The following is a 20,564-nucleotide window of genomic DNA, read 5'->3' as shown; positions in this document are numbered from 1 at the left end:
ATGCCAGGGACCCCCGTCTCTCATTAAATAGGTTGTCACTTTGGTGTTGCTGTATCTGGTTTGGCACATTCCAGTCAGACGGGGTGAGTGCAGATTCTGTGCTGGAGCCTGATGTTTAATGGCCTATGATTCAAATAGACAGCCCATAAGTACAGTATATATATTTTTAATGAATTCAGTAATTGGAAAAAGTGAAGAAAAAAAATACCCTCCGGTTCCCTACATTTCCCTGGATATTTATTTCAGGAAATGTACTGGCCTGGAGTCGGCCATACATCATGTCCCTCCTACACTGGCGAGCTAGCTGCCACAACACTCTCAATAGATGTCACTGAGAAAAGAGGTTGATGTTGAAACCACTGCTGTTCACTAACAGCCCCATTGTAATTAAAGTCTGAACCCTTTCCATCTATAAGCCAATACGGCCTGATTGAGAGTGGGTGGGTCGCTCCTATTCCCTTTGATGAATTTAAGAGTAGTTACATACAGGTGTCTCTACTTCACCTGTCAGTACTGCGGAGGGCTCACAAAGCCATGAGAAGAAGCTACTGTGGCACCTGCCTGCTTCCTTTACCCATCAAGTGCACTACATTTGCAAGCGCTATCAATGAAAAAATAAATGACAATGAAAAACTTTCTGTTCTTACCACCGTCTTGGATGATATATACAGACAATGAAACGAAGCTAGCACATGCTCTCCTTGATTAATACTAGCCCTAGATGAATAGGGGGTCTATCTGTCATTGAGATTACTGCTTCATAAAAATCAGTAAAAACAGCCCCCCCCCCTCAGCAGAGAATCATGAAATATTCAAACTTCTTCATTTGGTGATCAGCTCTCTCTGATGCTCCAGTATGATGAATGCGTCTCCCTCGCTGTTCCATTGCAGAAACAGAGTATAGAATTATACTTTTTTTGAGCAGGCTTCTTTGAGCGCTCAGTTTTTTTTTTCATTGACACCATCTCTGCAGCTCAGGATTTTCCATGGGGCTTGGACTTCTGGGCAAGCTATAGATGGTGGTACTTGCATTGCTAAATGCACAGAGCAGTTAGCTGTCCTGTACTCTCCCCATGATGACAGCTAAGGGACAGAGCAACACCAGTGCAGGGTTTGTCTGCTAGGAAGGTTATCTGTCTCCATTTTCTTTCCTGTTAGCTGAGATTCTCACTACCGCTGGGCCTCACCAAGAATATAGCTGTGGAAGCAGGCTTTTAAATTGGCTGTGAGCTTTGGTATGTGTTATCCTTGTCAATGCTTATTGCTATACGCTGATCCCTAGTCTCTGCTGCAACTCAAGAAACATGATGGCTCCCTAGAGTGAAGGGTGGCTCATTTAGTTTCAAGGTCATCTCTGAAACAATTCATTCATTCTTTCATTTATTTATGCATTTGTGTTATTGTTCACTTGATGTGGTGCCACTCATGGAAGTCATAATTTAAGTCCCATCTATTTGTTTTGCATTGGTAGTTAATGACCATTATTTGGGATGTGCTTTTGCATGTATTTGGTTACATGTAATAATTTGAGAGTGTGTGTATGTATGTGTGTGTGTGTGCTCATTCATAGTGCTTGCTGGCTCAAAAAAGTCCCTACAAGGAAGCAAACTCTGACAAAACCTACATTATGAGGACACCAGCCATGTTCCTGTAATATTTAAACAGATATTTCAAACATAACAATGCAGCGGTATTGCCTTTAGCCCCTGTAACTTTCATGATTGTATTAGTGTGTTAACCAGCTGGGCAATCTGTAACCTTTTCCACTCCCTTCTCCACACCCCCTGAGATTCCCCTTCATTAAGTAAAACAAGAAGATCAATCAGATCTCCTGCGACAAAGTCCTGTGGCGTGGAGCCCTCATTATTAAGAGTGGCCCCGGGTGACTGTGCTTGGCAGGGATGTCATAGCTGTGCATACTGGGGCACAGGAATAAACTCACCCAGGCCCACACACACACATTCATGCACATCCCACTGGTCAGGGTGTTGTTGTTCTCCACGCTGACACAGTCACCCCTCCTTTTCTTTTTCTTTCCTTTCAATGCTGCAAAAGGAACGCTTCAAGTCTGTGCTGTCCTTTCCTGTAAGTTTCTAGTTTATTTAATTTTGTGAAAATGCACAAAAAGCTTTGCTTTCTACCATGCTCTGCCTTTTAGTTGACTACTTTTTAGTTAGAATCCACGTTTAAACCCTCACACTCCTCTTCTCCTGTTTCTTTTTTTTATTCACAAAGTTTCTCTGCTCTTTTTCTCAGTCTGTAACGAAGTCCCCCCAGGGTTCAGTAAATTAAAGTCTGTCTGTCTGTTGCTCAAATGGCTATTTTGGCATGGCAGATGGTCTCTGAACCGGGTCACCAGGGTTCACTACACCTATACATTATTTATGACATGGGCATACTTCCTCAGATTCACTCATTCGATCTCTTTCAACAAAGCAAACATCTCACAAGGTCTGCTGAAGAAATCCTAATATGAGTTTACAACGGTATATTTGCCCAGTAGTTTTGCATTTAACCATGCTTTTTATCCATGTATGCTGCATTTTTTTTGCTTTTCCATGGTTAACCATGTTTATTTTTCCATGCTTTAGTTTCCAATGATTTCATTGTTTGCCTGTGTTCACCATGCTTTCACAATGCCTTTACTGTGCTTTATTACATTTTGCTGTGCTTCTACCACTGTTTATCACACTAAACCTTTACAAGGGAACACTTCAGCAACCAAGTCATTAGATCAGAATCTTTTTTAGCAGAAACTTGCCTGACAACCGTATTCTAATTTGTAATCGAATCCCATTTCCAGTTGCCGGTGGGTACTGTATTAATTAAAACGGCAATTCTCTTCACTGATTGATGATTTTTAATTAGACCCCAGCACGACCTTTCCACCTGAGTTCCAAAATCACTGCTGCTTTAAGACCTGGCTGCTGGAACAGGACCAGAAAGTGAGCTAATAGGGAACAGATCCTGACTGTCATAACAAATGGCCTCATGACTGCCATTAGCTAATCAGGCTTGCTGTCAGAATAGCAGCGAATGAGGGAGTAGGGCTGTTTCAGTAAATGTGTGGAGAGTGAAGAAATCAGAGAGGAATTTTTGCAATTATATATCTTTTTGTATCATGCCATTTTATAAATGCAAACAAAAAATCATAATTCTGCCACATTTGGTAATATTTTTTTGGACTTACTATACAACATATGTGGTCAGATTATAAACATAATAGGAGCTGATATGTAATATTTAGCTTTTGCATTGCATATTAAAGGCCAATTTGCAGGATGGTAAAAAAAAAAAAAAACAACTTTATTTTTTCTATTTTAAAGGTTCACTGCATAGCACAGCTGTTAACCTTGGCATCCTCCAATCTCCTTTCCTTAGCTTCTGTCTGCTGGTCATAAATCTGCTGCAACTGGCTGTGTGGAAATTGGGCCATTTCTCTTGGATTGGGCTGCTATTTCCCTTGAAAATAAGTTCCAATGCATTCTGCTAATTGTTTTCCTCTCTGCTTGAATCGTATTATTCTAAATGGATCAGAACCAGCACCTGTGTGGCTGGGAGTAGTTAGCTTCAGCACCTTTGCTCTGGAAGGATCTGGGTTTGACAAAGATGCTTGGGAACCTCGGTAAACTCAGCTGCTATTGAAAGCGCAGAGAATTGCTGCAATAGAGTTAATATAACACTACAGCAGAGTTTAAATGTTATCATAGGAGCATAAAACAAAAGGTCACAATAGTCCACATGTCAATTAAAGCCAACTGAAGTGTAGGTCAATGCATTCAGCATCACTTCCCCTGCAAGTTCTGATCAATAATTCCCTCTCAAGTTTTCTCCTTGTTGTTTCCATAATAAATTACATGCTTCCTGTAGTCCATCAAGGTCTGGAAGATTTGAACAAACCTCTCATCAGTATTACAAGCTCTGGTAGAACACAAAAAAGCAATTATGTACAGTTTCATGAAGAAAGGCCAACACAAGACAACAGGCAGAGGGCTTCGTCTGGGCTGATTTCCTTTCTTTATTAAACAAGCCTGCCTCTGCAATACTGTATGTTACCAAAGAGCCCAGGACTGAGCAGCCTCTTAAATATTTCAGCGCCCAGCCCTCAGCTCTGTATAATTACAGTCTCCTTCACTGGCAGGCTAGCTGACTGATTTAAAGCTCTCCGTCTCTGATCTCTTGCTGGGGCTTTGAGCTGCAGTCGATTTTCAGCCTGCAGGGCCCAAGGCTCCCATTCCCCCATGCAGGTGCCCCCCACTGCTTTAATAAATTCATGCTAATGGAAGTGACAACACAATCAAAATACAAAATGAAAGCAATTAATTGCCAGCAGTGACGCGTGCTTGCACTGTACGCCACGCTTGTATGTTAGATTAACTGGGTTTTGTAAACAGCAGGAACACAGTGCCCGGGCTTGTACACCATGCTGGGCTCTGGCTGAAGGAGTCACTTAAGGAACCCAGGTTCCAGTTATAGACAGGATCTGATAAGAAACTTATTACTGTAAGAAACCTATTACACCAGCATGATACAACGATTCCAAAGTAAATGTGGGTGACATTTTAAATGAACTGTGGCTGATTCCATTTCCACTGCGAGGTTAGTCACTTCATTGGAAAGTATATCGAGTGGCACCTCTCTTCAGTCATTTCTTTGGTGATTGCGTCACAGTTTGATCAGCCAGAACCTCTTGCCCAAACTGCACGAGCTGACATCTCTACTACAGTATGAGACACCCTACACATGAGCTATTAACTTAGAACCTCACACTACCAAGCAGCCTGGAAGCATGAAGGCAGACTCCCTGTCAGAGCTCTCCACTGTTAAACATGTTCTTTCTTTCACATCTTACCATATTCAATTCAATTGGGTGGTCATTATTTTCCATTGTTAGACACAGGTTGTATGGTGCATTAACATCAGTTAGCTGTTGTTGTTCAGTACTATTCCCTAAGGCTCTTAATAACACAGAGCGATGAATACATGAGCTACAAAGACTGAACAGGTTCCAGCAATTACTGTGTTCTTTGCATTCTATATTGAGGCTATTAAGGCTCCACAAAAACATGCTTTTCTGTATGGAGTGGCTTCTAACTAGAGGGCATGTTCCACTTCTCTTACAGCATAAATAACAATGGCAATGTAAGATATATCTGTGGTGTTTGAATGTAGACTCTTCTGTGTACATTGATTTTATTATTTTTGTTTCTTATCTGTATATAAGCAGATCTATTTAATAAGTCCCAATGTCTTCTGTTGTACAAATTAAGAAAATCCAACTGTGCACAACGTGGACAAAATCTCTACTGGCGTCTCAGAATCAACCATCAGAAATGTCCTGGAGCCCGAACGCTTCTATCACACAGAGATGACGTCACCATATTGATCACAGCTGTAGAAGGAAGCAACAAGACACAATTAAACCTAGTTCTGCTATTTGGATCCTCAGAGGTTTGAATCAATTCAATGGACCCTGCAATCCCCTTATATTAAAAGTATTAAAAAGTAAAAAAAAAAAAAATGAAAAGCAAACCTGTGAAGGAGGTGTCACGGGGTTGAATTTCTTACAACAAAAAGCAACATTAAAATGCATTGTTTGGTAATTAATGAGGTGCAAATTAATGATTAAAAGTCTGGAATAACTTCATCCGAGGTGAGATAAAGCGTGTAAACAGCTCTCTTTCCTATATGCGTGTGACAATACGAAGCTGTTTCATTTCCTGAGCTGCAATCACACTTATCAGCATGTGAAATACTCCACTGTTTTCTGAAAAGGCTGTGACTTGGTTCCGTTCTACCTTCCTCCCTTGCTTCTTTACTTTGCTATGCATTTAATGTAACATGGTATTATTGCATAGTACTGTACTTGTACATTGTTAGGAAAGCATGGTGAATGCAGCTATAGATTGAATGCTGGTACAATCTCACAGTTTATTTTTAAGACTGGAAATTCTCTTGTCCCAATAGTCATTGTCGAGTTGGCCAGCCTGGCAGCGTGTTGTCTCTGTAATTGGACGGGGACTTGTCAAGTTTGTCAATGGATGTGTTTGTTGTAACCCTGCTTGCATTACAGCTAGAACACAGTGCATATTAATTGGGGAGACTTGTTGACATACAGTACATAGACCTGCTGATGACTCTGTGAGCATGCTGATAATCTAACACACACCCCCACACACACGCTGCTGGGGTGTGTGTAGATAGATTGCGTGTCTTTTATTCTTAAACAGCACATCACGCCCACAGGTAATCCACAACTGTTCTGAACAACAACAAAAAAATCATTTTCAGAATGTAGGTTTTTTTTTTGTTTTATCCATCAGAAAGTGATTAACTATGCACACACTTTCACTAATTGAAGCCACTGGTAGCCTCTTCAAGTTTATTTCACTCATTGAGTATTCAGCACTGTAGGATTGTTCCTCATGTGTTGGTGACTAGTATCTCTTTGCAGTAATTACAGATTTTTTTTTGCTATCCATTTAAATTTAAGACGAATTGGGAAGGTTTTTGTTCTGTTTTTAAAGTTTGCATGCACAACCACAACAGCATTTCATAGGAAATACAAGAACTAGGGGGTTTAATCTTGACATGTTCTATTGATTGATTAATTACCCGATCTACGATCGATTAATCACACCCGTTTGCTAGTGAGATGATATGAAATTGTGTTGAAAGACAATTACATGTAAGAAAAAGAAAAAATCAACTTACTTGCAACTAAGATGATACGATAAACTTGTAGGGTAACGGAAGCAACGCACACGTGAAGCTTGAGTGTAAATCACTTGTAGATGTACATGAATAGTTTCAGTTTGCTCTGGACAATGCACTGTGGTGATAGCAGAACCTTATGACTATAAATCTAAGAGTTAAAGCACAGGTTAATAACAGGTTTTTTTTTAGTCTGCCCAAACATTTGATTGGTATTTATGAGGCAAGTTGCCCCCTCCCATATTGGGGAAGCCGGCCCTAAGGGCATATTTCCCCAAATTGTGTATTGTACCCTAGTTGTACACTTAATGTATGGCTAATGATCAGAAGAAATTATTTACATTCATAATTTATATTTGAAAACAGGTAATGTCAAGAGCCAGACCTGGATATTTTTAGATGCCATCGAATCATTGGCTAAGGCTATATGGGTGGATGAATGTATAGATGATAAGCTATATGCATGCATGTATTTGATATTTTTCTGCACATATGTGGATGTCCACTCAAAAAAGGATGTTGTACACTCAAAATGACACAACCGCAAAAGGTGTCTGATGCACTGCACGTTTTAGTGCCTTGGGTAGAGCAAATGCGATTTGTTTAAAAAATAAATAAATAAACAAATAAATTTGTAAATCTATTAATTAAAGGTATAAATAAAGGTCTTGTACGGCACTCAGAGAGTTGAATGTGTGAAGTGTTTTTTTAAAAACTCAATTTAATTAACTGGGTCCAGAGCGGTACTGTGGCATTTAGAATCCCTGCTTGTTAAGCCCACGGGAGTTAGCTGAAGAGTGACAAACCTGACACCCGTTTATATATTTCACAATAGCGCCAGCACAGGTGCTGCTCTTACAATAGCAGAATCAACACAATGAGCACCCCTTATCCATCACAGAGCTACTCTTAATTCACAGATGCCTTGGAGCACAGCCAGTACTGTGTTAGCACAACATCTATATCATTTTATGTCAGATGGGAAATTAGAACCAGTCTCAATCGAGTACAACATTGTACCACATATTCTTTGCTGTACAGTTACACTTACACACTGAGGCAAAGCAGTCTCTATTTAGGTTAGTAAATAAGAGGACTGTGTGAGATGGTTGGTGTGGAAAATGAAAATGTGTCAGCTAGGTGTGTATATATATATATATAGTGGCAGGGCGAATCCCTGCCTGTAAAAAATGTGTTGGTGGTTGGCAGGGATAGGGTTAATTTCTGTCCCTGACAGATAAATGTGGCTGTGTGGCTGTGTTTGCACAACTACAGGTGTAATTGTTCAATTGAATGTAATTGATGTCACCTGCCTGTAATCAGCAGGCAGGTATTTAAACAGTAACCAAATATTTGTACTGGCCAGTCTGTAGAAGAACAAGGCACTGTGTAAACCTCTGTGTGTGCTGTAACGTGTAAAAAAAGTGTTTTGTAATCCGTGAACGGTTTAGCTGTGTAACGTGAGAACAAAAAAAAAGTGTAGTTAGTACACCGTGGGGAGTTGGGTTTTTGTTTTGTTTATTTTGTTTGTGTGTAATAAAAGTCCACCACCACACAACACTTCAATTTATGAGTCTGGGTCTGCTTAAAAAGGGCCAAACGAACCTGAGAACAAGTGAAATCCTTCACAATGTATATATCGGACAAAAGCCCTTCAGCTGTGTACAAAGAAAAGTAAACACAGTGCAGTAAAACTAAAAATATGTTGCTAGTCTCTGAGCTTCAATAACAGCTGCTCCCTGTATTATCTTTACTGGCTTTAATGCTGTTTCTCACATGCAGTTACATTTTATTTTTAAAGCTGCTACAGAAACCCGAATCCTTACCCAAGGGATCTCAAGTGGAGTTCAATTGAAAGTCCTATTTAGAAAGCAATTAGTCTTTTTAAACAGGAGTGGTCTTTACCCCGCCCGCGCTCCACTCCCCACCCCCCACTCCCCACTCAGTCATTTGTTTCGCTTTTGCTTTGGCGTGATTCACAGACAAATGGTTACTATGTGAAACAGAATCACCAGCCCCTGACATCCAGTGTTAGTGTAATACTGTAATTACTTTTGTGTTGATAATAAAACAATTAGCTGGAAGACCCGGAGGGCAGGGAAATGCTGGCAGAGCGAGATGTTGTGAATGTGAAATAATCTCGGCACTCTAAATGGAAGCACCGTGTCTGCAATATATCTGGCTTCAAGACACAGTTTTTATCTGAAAACAGGAAGTGAAAGGGCAGGAAGTAATATCAGGGGAAATGTCTAAATGGTACCTTCCAGTCCACAAAACGTGCACGTCTGAAGCTGAAGGGAAATTATAAAACATGAAATACAGATATCTACATTAATAGATATAGTGTAACTGCAGTTTAGTTACATTCAGAGTTTACATAAGTAGTCAAATTAAAAAGGCCAGTTGTTCTGTAACATTGTTGCCCATTTGACTTTCTGAACAACGTCAAACTTGCCAAATGGAAAAAATAGAATATGCTGTGTTTGCCTTTTACGGTTTTTTTTGCTAGTCTAAATAATGAATACTTGAGTGCTGCCTAATGTATTCATAAAACAAAGAGCTGCTTTTTCATTGCGCCATGTTTTTTTTTTAATTTCAAGAAGAATGGATGGATCTGGCAGCGTCCCAAGCACTCTGTCACTGTCCTCTCCCATGCCGAGCTCTTTCCCGGCTCTCTGCTTCATAGAGAGCGGAATATAAGGTCCCGCGTCTGGGAGCTGGGGAGGGTCCGGGACGGGTCTCAATCCCAGCTGACTATGTGGACCATGGGTGCAAATTACTGACTGCAATCCCACCCAAAATGTAAATGAGACAGTAAAGAGTCAAACAAGTGTAATTTTATGACTGTGAGAGACGACTAAGATCACCAGTATGGCAGGCGTGTGCTTCAGATTTGAATCAAGGTTTACCCATTGCAGATCATTATTACTCTTTCAATGCACTATGTGCAAATACAGCGCTATCATTATGTGTGCAGTATGGTATTGCCATTGTATCTGTGTAATATATAACGCATTAGTTTGCACCAGCTGTATCTCATTACTTTTGATTTACTCATTTCATTTTTAGATGTAACCCCAGTGTGTTGGGGTAAACTAGGAATATTAAAACATGTGTATATTAAAATATTACGATAAATGTGGTATTTGAATAATAATTAAGTACAACTAATCCCAGATGAAGTGTCCCCTTAGCTAAACACACACCCCGACACCCACACATACGCTAACAAAAAACAGCAGCCCCCGAGTTCATGAGCTCACAGTACGTGCCAACGCGGTGTTTATTCAGTGCTAAACGTTTTGTTTTTTGCAGAGTGAGGCAGGTGTTTCCCTCTGACAAACAGATTCATTTCCCATGTGTCTTTGTTAATATTTTTGTGACACCCGTGGACATTTGACAAATTACAATTTTTGATAAAAACACAGTGAAACAATAGCAAACGTTTAATACGATGTAGAGCAATATTGCAAAATAGCAGTAAAGTCTAGTGAAGCACGTTACATACGATATACCATGAAACAGTTAGCATAAAACTCTGCTCGCATATAGTCGGCATGTATTGGTACTTTGGCAAATGTAATTAAGCACCAACAAAAAAGTCAAATTAATGTTTGTTTCATGCAGAATTATTTTTAAAACCCATTGTATGTCTCAGCAATGTGATGCCTCACTGCAAATGGTCCAGTTCTTTGATTTTTATTTTAACCTCTTATATGATAATAAATCATCGTGTATACGGGTGAATTATTATCAGCTGAATTGCATGTCCTTACCTACAGAACTGGTCATATGCTGGTTTACATTTAAATTGGTTACACACGGGGGTATAAATCCAGTAAACGTACAAATATTTATGAATGCGTGACCAAATGATTGAATGTATGCGTGTGCTTATGTACTGTACGTGGGGATGCCAGTCTTTCGGCTTTTGTGCTATTCTTAGAAGTCATTCCTTGCAAAAGCTTGAAGTGGTAGAGCTTGGATAGTGGAAGAAAAACAAGGGGGTAGACACACACACAGGCACACGCACACACGCACACGCACACACACGCACACGCACACACTCATTGGATGAACAGATTTAAGGAACAAAAAAGGCGTCTACTGAATTGCATCTTCCCTTATGGGCCCGTTTTGATCAAGGTTTGTAAAAACAAATATTTTTGTACTGGTAACGGTTTCAATGGTTGCATGCTTGAGAGATTGATTGGGATCATACTTAGTGCTGCTGTCCAGACAATGCTGAAGATCGTTGCCACAGCGGAGCAAAATAAGGCTGTTGAGAAAGACGCTTGTTGAGCAGGCGTGAGCTACCGGTTTCAGCACCATTTCGTAAGGACAGCGCCAGAGTGTCTTGCATCTAAGCGCGGGCATGCTAATGGCTCCTGCTCCTTTTCTTAGCCGCGTGTGAGACCGCGTGTGTGTTCTTATCAGCTGTATTTAGTAGAGAAATACTGATTTACACACCCCTTGTAACTGACTTGTTTGTTTGTTTGTTTGTTTGTTTCAAGGTAATATCAGAACACCCCTTTTGCAATAAAACCGATAGTATAAATATTTTATAAGTATATAAAACTATGACATAAGGTTTCTATCAATCCCTCTGTGTCCGTTTTTACTAAATATTACTAATATGCAGGTTATTGGGATGGGTACCATTCTGGTATCTCGTGTTCCTCATTTTAATATGTTATATCCCACCGTCACTTTTATTTCAAACTTGTTTTTCTTTCATTGTCATTATTCTTCGGTAGCCATCCTATTGCATTCAATGATTCGGCACACCAGTGTGTGCTTGAAAGTGTTTACTTCTCCCCTTCACATAACTATGCTTACAAAGATTACATTTCTTAAATTAAAAACTTTTTTTTGCATTGACTGTGATTCGTGTGACCCGCTGCTCTTTGTTACCCTGTGCCATGGTCCTGAAGTATTAAATAATATAGATAAGATAAGAGGCCACAATGACAACCGGCATATGCTTGCTATACTGTGTTAACAGTAGAAACGGTGTGTGGTCATTTTATGTCCTCCCCATGCATGTAAATTGGAGACACATAATACAGAAATATAAAAAAATGTGTTCTAAATGACCTCCCTACCCCACAAATGGTGTCGTGTCAGATATATATAATGTTGTGTTGCCCAAAAAAATAAACAAAAACATGCATCAGCCCTATTAAAGGAGCAAAGTGTATTTCAATCGGGATGTAACGGCTGGCACTGTAGAGCTTGCATTTTACCGCCCCTATCTAAATCCTACATAGGCTTTATCGTTGATTACACTAATGGACTATATGCATCTCAGGGATATGCTTAGACTAAAGATGAAAGCTGTGTTGCTAACTGACAGCAAACAGCGAGAGAGGACAGAGAGGCACGGATGCTGCAGCAGAGATAAGGTATATATTATTAACAATTTCCCGTTTGGTCGTACAGTATGCAGTGAAAGGCTAACAAGTGCAAAATGTGATCACGAATGATTTACAGTGTTTGCAGATTGTTTGGTGCGGGACATGCCAGCGTGTCTCCATGACACCGGCTGTCTGTATTTTTTGTGCAGCCAGTAAGTGTTTCTGGCTGGATTTTTTTATTTATTTTACTTATTTTATTGTGGAGGCGCACACTTTAGATTTAATACACTGGCCTCTATCCAATTGTGATTAAACTTGCACATATAGGCGCTATATAAAAATAAAGATTGATTGATTGATTGATTGATATACGTCGATCTTTTTAGTGCTGTTTTTCCTGATTTTACAGGAGATATGTGTTACTAGCATACCTGTTGTTTTATATATGTGTTTCATCTTTTGAAAATGTCAGTTCACGGAACAGAATTCTGAATTCCACGAATCCGTGGCATACATCTATAGCATGCTTATCATCTCTCGTTTGGTACATGACTTGGTAAAACACCCAGTTTGGTTCAGCTTTCTCTTCTGGATTTAGTTCCACAGGTCCTATAAAAACAACATAACAGGGTATTCTCTGCTGATTAGCTCTGTTATTACAGTATATTGTATACTAAGTTATATATAAAAGCGATGTTTTTTCTTCTTTTTAGATTGTGTTTCACTGGGTCAACAAAGACTAGCTTTCTACCCAATGGACATCTATGCATTAAAAGGATTCAGTGCCCTCTTCTATGTCAGTGAAAGAGTCAACAGCACTCTCATTAAAAACACATTAAGGAACAGCATGTAATGTGGGATACAAGATCTGCATCATTGTCTGCTCTTTAAGGCCATAGGGGCCACTGAATAACAAGTGCAATATTGTGCAAAGACTAGTTGGTGATGGTGCTGGTGCTAATGCTAATGCTGCTGTAATAACATTGGCTTATCCTGTCAACTAGTTTACTGACTGGAATGTATTTTAAAATGTAAAGCGTCATTGTGAAGATGAGATCATGGCCCCTGGTTCTGTTTAAGGATCTCTGCAGCTTCAGTAATCAGAAACTCTTCTTGGTAATTCCAGTGAAATTGTCAGCCTATGCATTACTCATTTCACTGGCAGGTAGTTGTGTGTCTAAAGCAAGTTTATTGTCTCTCTTTTATTCCACATACAACATATATGTTAGTCAATATTTTAATAAAGAAATATTGGATGTGTCTGGATCCCTAATGATCTTCCCAAGAATAGTAAGAAAAGCCTACAGTTTCTGATTTCATTTTCTCTATCAGCCATTTTAAGTGAAAGTTCAGTGATGCATAGAGCTATTGATGACACCTGCTGCACAAATGCATTGCATGTAATTATCCCAGGGATTCAGAGAATTGTTTACAGGTAGACACCTAAGATAACAGCAAGGTTGCAACAGCATAATTGTGGTTATATAACATGAATCTGTACAGCCAGGCATTTAAAAGAGACAGAATGTTAGGTCTTTAAAAGCATGCAGCAGTACTGGATTGACTTCATCAGTAAACAGGATTCTCTCCTGATTGATAGGGAATGTTTCTGAATGTAACGCTGTTTTAAATGGTATAAACACAGCATTGTGTAGTTTGTGTTGTGCATCTGTACTGTAGTTTAACAACAGGCCAGTTCATAAATGATCAATCAATCAGACTGATGGTAAGTGCAGCACTTCCTGATAATCAAAGATATGTGTGTGAGGATGCACCACCCCCTGTTGAACCTTTCTTATAAATAGTCCTGGTTATGCATTTCTGAAGCCTTTGTAATAAAAATACATTTATTCCCTGCAAAGTGATTCTGGGTTAGATGCACTAAAGGTGCAGCGTCCCGTTCGTTTGTATTGCTAAGCCTTACACATTCCTGCAGGAATATTAGGCATGGATGGATCATGATTATGTTAATGGTTGTACGTGGTTGTTTTCTTCTCTTATATTCCTTTTGCGATTCCATGCTTATGGAAAGAATGCCACTTGTAATCTATCAAGCATCATTTTTTTATGGCAGAATCAGAATCTGTCTGTTGAAGTAATGCAAGACATCTGCAAACTGGTATCAGAACTGAATAATTAATAAACTGTTAAACTGAAATGTGTCTGCTTATTATTTATAGTGGTCCAAACAAGGCGTGGTGGATTCAACAACTGGTTTTTTGCAAGAATGCCAGGGTTCTGTATCTGTCTGGCTATGCTGGTGTAATCCAGGGAGTCATGGGAGGATTGCATGGACAGTGTACAAATAATGAAACAAATAATATAGTAGTGTCTCTTTACACAAAGGCATATCTACCATAGGGGTGCTGGGATCCCGGGTATTCTATGAGTTCTGTATGTTGGTTTTCAACACGCTGTTCTGGAAGTAATGAACAGAGAGACTACAACAAGGATCGCATGGAAGAGATCAGATTCATTATTTATCACTGCTCAGAAATAACCTCAATCTCAGTGCTGTGTAGTGTTTTGTGTTTATTTAGGAATAAGTAAATGTACTTCCATTCAAAATATGAGTCAGGCAATTACCAGCAAATACCTTGCTCATTTAGGAGGGAAGTTTTAATGTCATCCATTCCAATCTGATATTTAGACAAAACTGCTAGATGGATTTATTGAAGCTCCAGAAATGTTCCATCAGCATTTTACTGTACTTTAAATGATTTTGTATATACAGTATAGTGACACGATTAAAATCCCTATATCAAGTTTGAGTGTTATATTTTCTACTGGTTACTACTGTACTTGGTAATTAGGTCTGATCATTTTTTTATTTTTTTACTAAGATAATTAATATAAGTGAAGATGACAGATAATATTGTGCTGTACGTCCTACAATGCTACAGGATGGAAGAGTGTTTAGGTCTCAGGGTTGTGGTTTTGTCATTCTGGGGAGACATTTGCAATTCAGTTTTGGTGGGCAGATACTTACAGGCTCTGGCCTCTGGGACACCCGCTGCAGCCAGTATCTGTGCAGCAGGTCTACCTGAGGACTTGTTAGGGCCTTGTGGGAAGGCTGCTCTCCTCTGTGCTAATTAACCTTTTGTGCCTTGGATACATGAGATCAATTTCTAACCCGTGTGTGTGTGCGTGCGTGCGTGCCTGCATGTGTGTGTGTGTGCCAGAAAACAGTAATAAAAGCACAGGCCAGTCAGGGGAGTGAAGATAAACCCACAGCCAACATGCTTACAGCCAGGCTGCCCATTTAAGAGCATTATCTGCATCCTATTTCTGCAGGATTAGAGGGGCACTCCTATAACAGACAACAGCTGGGTATGTGGGAACCACATCTGGAAATCTGGACAGAGTCTGACCCAAGCCTTTTCCAGTTTGATCTTTGGACACTAGAGATGTGTGGGATTCTGGATTAATGTGGTGTTGCAACACATCACTGTGTTTTTTTACATGGTCCCTTGGTCCCTCAGGCCATTTGTATTTTCATTAATTAATTCATTCATTCATTCATTCATTCATTCATTCATTCATTCATTCATTCATTTAATAGAAGTGTTTTTATTATAACGATTATTATTCACCTTTCCATTAGCTTTTTAAGTTCTGATACTCTAATATTTGTTTTACTTTTTTCTGTGTGTTGGAATCCACCATGTGATTCAGTGACCTTTAAACTGTTTTGCTCCCAGTGAGATAGGGACAGCAAGGGCTGAAAGGTCACAGCACCAAGTGATTGGTTTGGAATGAGGAAGAAGTATTCAAAAGGAGCCTGCGACAAGAGGATTCTGATGCAGTTACATCAACTGATTCATTTCCAACTGCAACCGAGTGACTCAAACGTTTGACGCTATGCTGGCTAGTCTAGACAGTTGAAAGGGTGCTTGAGATATTGCCAGGAATAAAATGGTCTGAGAAACTGAGACAGAGATCCTGAAAAGGACTCCAGACACCAGGGGAAAGAGGTCAATATTCCCCCAAGTGGTCCTCCTGCAGATCAGGGTGAGCCAGCCCAGTCTGACCCCCCGTACCCCTTTAGTTTCTGTAACAGTTCCCTGCTCACTCACAGTGGAGTGCTAACTCTTTGCTCTCTTCCAGCCATGTTGTTGTGCTGTTTTCTGGGCTCACCCGCTGATTCAAACCCACATTTCTCATAATGAGGGGTTGCCTTGGAAACTTCTCTCTCCACCTGTTGCCGTAATGCTTGGAAATTGCACTGAGCCAGCTGGAAAGGATGATCATTTTTATAGAAAGACATTAATTAGACACCAAGGAGCAAGCATGACATATTACAAATGTTAAAAATGAAGTCTGGCAAAGATAATAATTAAATGATTTATAATAATAATAATAATAATAATAATAATAATAATAATAATAATAATAATAATAATAATAATACAACTACCCGACTCCGTTAAACAAATTAATTATTATTATTAATACCAAAGAATAATGACAATTATTATTATTATTACCTCATGGTTCATGGTGCACTATACAGCAGACTGTATGCATGATTTCTTGCTTGTGATTGCCAGTCAAAAGAAAGCTAATTTATTGGGAACTGTTCGTCTGAATTTGATCAAACTTTACATTCACATTTTGTTACAGTAAGTTGTTTCAATAGACAATCCAGGATTGCTATTTGTTTTATAACACCTCCTTTTAGATCCTTTGTGGGGTCATGTACAGTAGAGTGCTATCTAGAAAGCCATGGAACATGAGTGAGCTTTGAGTGCATGTTGGCCCTGGCGCTATTCTGAAGCCCTGTGACAGCTAAAGATTGGCCGCACTGGAGAGCACTGCTCCCTCATCTATCAGACTGCCTGGAGTGGTGGGGGTTTCAGGGCCACTTGTAAAAGGTGATTGATGGCCCTGTGCTGGTATGCGATTCCCTGGAAACCTCCGTCACTCATTGAAGTAGAAGATTTCAATTGCATCTTTTCAAATGCAAATACCATGAAACTTTAATAATGTTTTGGTGTTGTCATCCAAGACAAGTTAAAGACACCTGGACATCTTTTACTTCTCTTTTGTAAGAAATATTAAACTGCTGTAGAATTATTTGATGGTGTAATTCAAATATGTTGCCTGTAATCTATTAGGACAGCATTTCAGTTCAAATAACATTCTGAAATCTGTTACTTTTCACAAGGTTCAAAAATCAAAAAATATTTAGCAAACGCTTTGACTAGTCTTTCTCAGTGTCACCAATCTGGGTTATTTTGTGTGTTTATTTATTTATTTATTAGTCTGTAGTATTTTTTAAGTGGGTTGATTTCTAAAAGACCTACATGAAGAAAAAAATGTTGTTCGTCTGAGAAATGAATTATGGGGAAACAATACGTAAATACTGTACAAGATAGTGTACAAAAAGTGAAAGCCCCCCAGTGTTATTAAAGAGTCACTTTAAGACTCTGTTCCAGAGGGATTCTCACAGGAGTGTAACAGGTTTCTGCTGTATTGTCCTCAGACTGTCATTGCTTCAGTAGGGCTGTGCGGCGCACCTGGTTCACACTGATAGAGGAAGAAGCCCACTTTGTCAGACACCGGTCCTCTTTCAATAATGATTGTCATTTCCAGCAGGCTCTTTAGGAAACCAATTTTAATGCTAATGAAGACAGATTGGAAACGTCTTCCCCATTGTGTTAGAAAATAACTTTTTAAAGAAGAAAAAAACAGCACAAAGAACCACTGAACTGTGTGAGCGCTGAAAACATGATTAGCTAATTACTCTTTTGTACCAGTCAGGGAGCCGGTTGGTTTTCATGGTTTTTTCTGGAGGTCACATGTGGGATTAGGCAGGGGGTGGGTGGTTCCAGATTATTCTCTAACCCAATTTATTTTTTTGTTATATTCTGAATCTTAATTTCCAACTAGAGTGGCTAAGTTCTCTAACCACAAGACCACACTGCCTCCCAGTCCCTCAGCTCAAACCATCAGGCCACACTGCATCCCAGTCCCTCAGCTCAAACCATTAATCCATACTGCCTCATAGTCTCTCTAACCACTAAAACACTGCCTCCCAATTCTAAACACAAGACCACACTGCCTCCCAGTCCCTCGATTCTAAACACAAGACCACACTGCCTCCCAGTCCCTCGATTCTAAACACAAGACCACACTGCCTCCCAGTCCCTCGATTCTAAACACAAGACCACACTGCCTCCCAGTCCCTCGATTCTAAACACAAGACCACACTGCCTCCCAGTTCCTCCGCTTTAACCACTGCCTACACACTGCCTCTGAACACAAGGTTCACATACCTTACAGTCCCATGTCTCGCTCTTGTCTGTACTTGTCAGAATGTGCCGAGCAGTAGAACTCACATTTCCATTCTTTACAGATGACCTGCAGTCTAAGCCCCCTGCATTGCAGTCTCTGTATTGAGCAGCAGCCCATTTGGTAACCTAATTACCCATTACAGGCTTGTGCTGGCTGTCCAAGTCGCTTTGTAAGGCAGGCAGAGCTGTACTGAGCACTGCCTAATTAGCCTCCATCTATCTGTAAAAGGAGGGAGTACAGCGAGTACAGTAGATGGGATCGCCACCCAGAAATACTGCATAGGTTCGATCCCCTTTGCAAAGCAATTGGTTGCTACAGCATATGAATGTAAAGTGCTAGTAAAAACATATTAGAGATACATTATCCAAAAAGAGAGCAAATTAATGAGAAATGGATAGCAGTCATATATCTTTTTTTTGTTCAGAGTGAAAGCTTTTATTTGCCTTGGATCTTTTATTTTATTTTATTTTTATTGATAACTTATTGTTCCTTCTAATCTACTGGTGGTACATCAAGAAGAGCTACATAAAACGAAGTTATATTTCATTACATATCAAAACCCCTCCTTTGCTGGAAATGTAATGGGTCACAGTTTTTTCCTTTTTGGTATAATTTTTTGACCTTTTTGTTTTTGTGATGTAGCAACCATGTTTAGTGTTTTAGTCTTTTGATGTTTAGTCCGGCACTTTCCATGTCTATCATCACAATATATACATATATCATCATATGCCTTGTCATCATACGCAAACCTGGGCAGGGATTCTGATGTATTTATTTATTTAATTAATTAAAGATTTCATAAAACAGCCGGTGACTTTTCAAACCTCCAGGGCAATTGTAATCTACTAGAAGCCTCAAGTCCAGTGGATATTTGTTTATGGGTTTGACTAGAACCCAAGGGTGGGAGCCCTGTCAAGCTGCCTGCACAGGTCTACAAAAAAAAAGAAACAAGAAAAACTGTACTGAGAAAGTATGGAAACTTGAAATAAATGTATTCCCATTACAGTGGCATTAAACATTTATACTTTTTGAACCAATCATCCAAAAATTAACCCAATAATTTCTCTCAAGGGCAGCTTCCATTTACTAATCTGTGTTTGTTTAAATTGCAGAGGCATGCTGTAATAGGGATTCTGCATTTTGCAATCAAGTTCACATTTGAACTGGACCTCTCTTCGTGACCTGGGTTTTGAGCAGAATCATCAGCATAATGGGATATATGAAAAATAAAGAAACTATTTTATATGGTAATAGTGTACCTGCTGCTGGGGAGAGTCTGCTAACATCACCGCTGCAGAGACAGCCGGATCAGCACACAACTTAGACATCTTTTGCTCAGCAGGTGGCCTCACAGTGTAATTTCATTCTCCTTAGGTTCCCCTGGTCATGACAATGACCTTTAAAACAGAATTGAGATTTGCAAAATGACTGGATATTCTGGCTTGCAAACCGATGCTTTAAAAATCCATTTTCTGACCTGCTATTTGCACGAGTCACATTATCACTGGCCCGCTTTTTGTGATGAAGACCTCTTGATACTTTACTTGGTTATTCTACTTTATTGTAGATATATGCAGATTATTTTACAATCTATTAAAAGTAGTTGTTGTTTCATGGTGCCTGATGAATTTCTTTAATGCTTATTTAATTCAATGGTAGATCTGAATACAGACAATGTGGCTGGCAAGCTATAACGGTGTATACGGCATATCCTGCATTATCCTTAAAAAAAGAAAGCAATGCAGTGCTGACAGTATGGCAGCTATTAATCATGGAATATCCATGCTGAGAATCTGGCAGAGACAGGGGTCGAGGGATACAGCAGGAGCCAGGCTGGTGTGTGGAGGATCAGGGCTTGGAAGAAGTCAGGCCAAGCAGTGTGGTCTGGATGAAAGATCACTTCCCAGAGCTTGTGCCTGAGGCAGAGCAGAAAACCTTAATGCACGGGTGAAGGGGTCGAGAGCAGTCTTATCGCAGGAGCAGTGCCAAGTGCAGATCACATTGCCCAGGTGGTTTGACATATGTTTGAAAGTTGAAACGTCAGGAGTCGGGGAGGGTGATGTATCTCTGTTTATCTATGTAGAAGGTTCATCAAATTCAAACATTTCTTCCATGCACTTGTGGTTTATTTTGTATAGCTTTAGAGCAGAGAGCATATCAAACACAGCCTTGTATAAGATGCTGCTTTACATCAAG

General features: G+C 39.7%; 1 protein-coding gene across 2 annotated transcripts in view; it reads left to right on the top strand.

Annotated features, from left to right (window-relative positions):
• Positions 1-10,750: 10,750 nt before the first annotated feature.
• The window catches only part of LOC117431633 (complexin-2), a 32,605-nt gene continuing 22,791 nt past the window's right edge, over positions 10,751-20,564 (top strand). The window contains exon 1 of one of the 2 annotated variants that reach the window (XM_058996394.1): positions 10,751-10,860. The gene's annotated coding sequence lies outside the window, so the exon portion shown is untranslated. Of the gene's footprint in view, positions 10,861-12,005; positions 12,120-20,564 lie in introns of those variants that run through there. The other variant, XM_058996395.1, reaches the window with a different exon arrangement.

This window comes from Acipenser ruthenus, chromosome 22, assembly GCF_902713425.1.
Source record: "Acipenser ruthenus chromosome 22, fAciRut3.2 maternal haplotype, whole genome shotgun sequence".
Classification (NCBI taxonomy): Eukaryota; Metazoa; Chordata; class Actinopteri; order Acipenseriformes; family Acipenseridae; genus Acipenser; species Acipenser ruthenus.
Note: the sequence above shows the minus strand (reverse complement) of the source record. Positions and strands in the feature narration are given on the sequence as shown.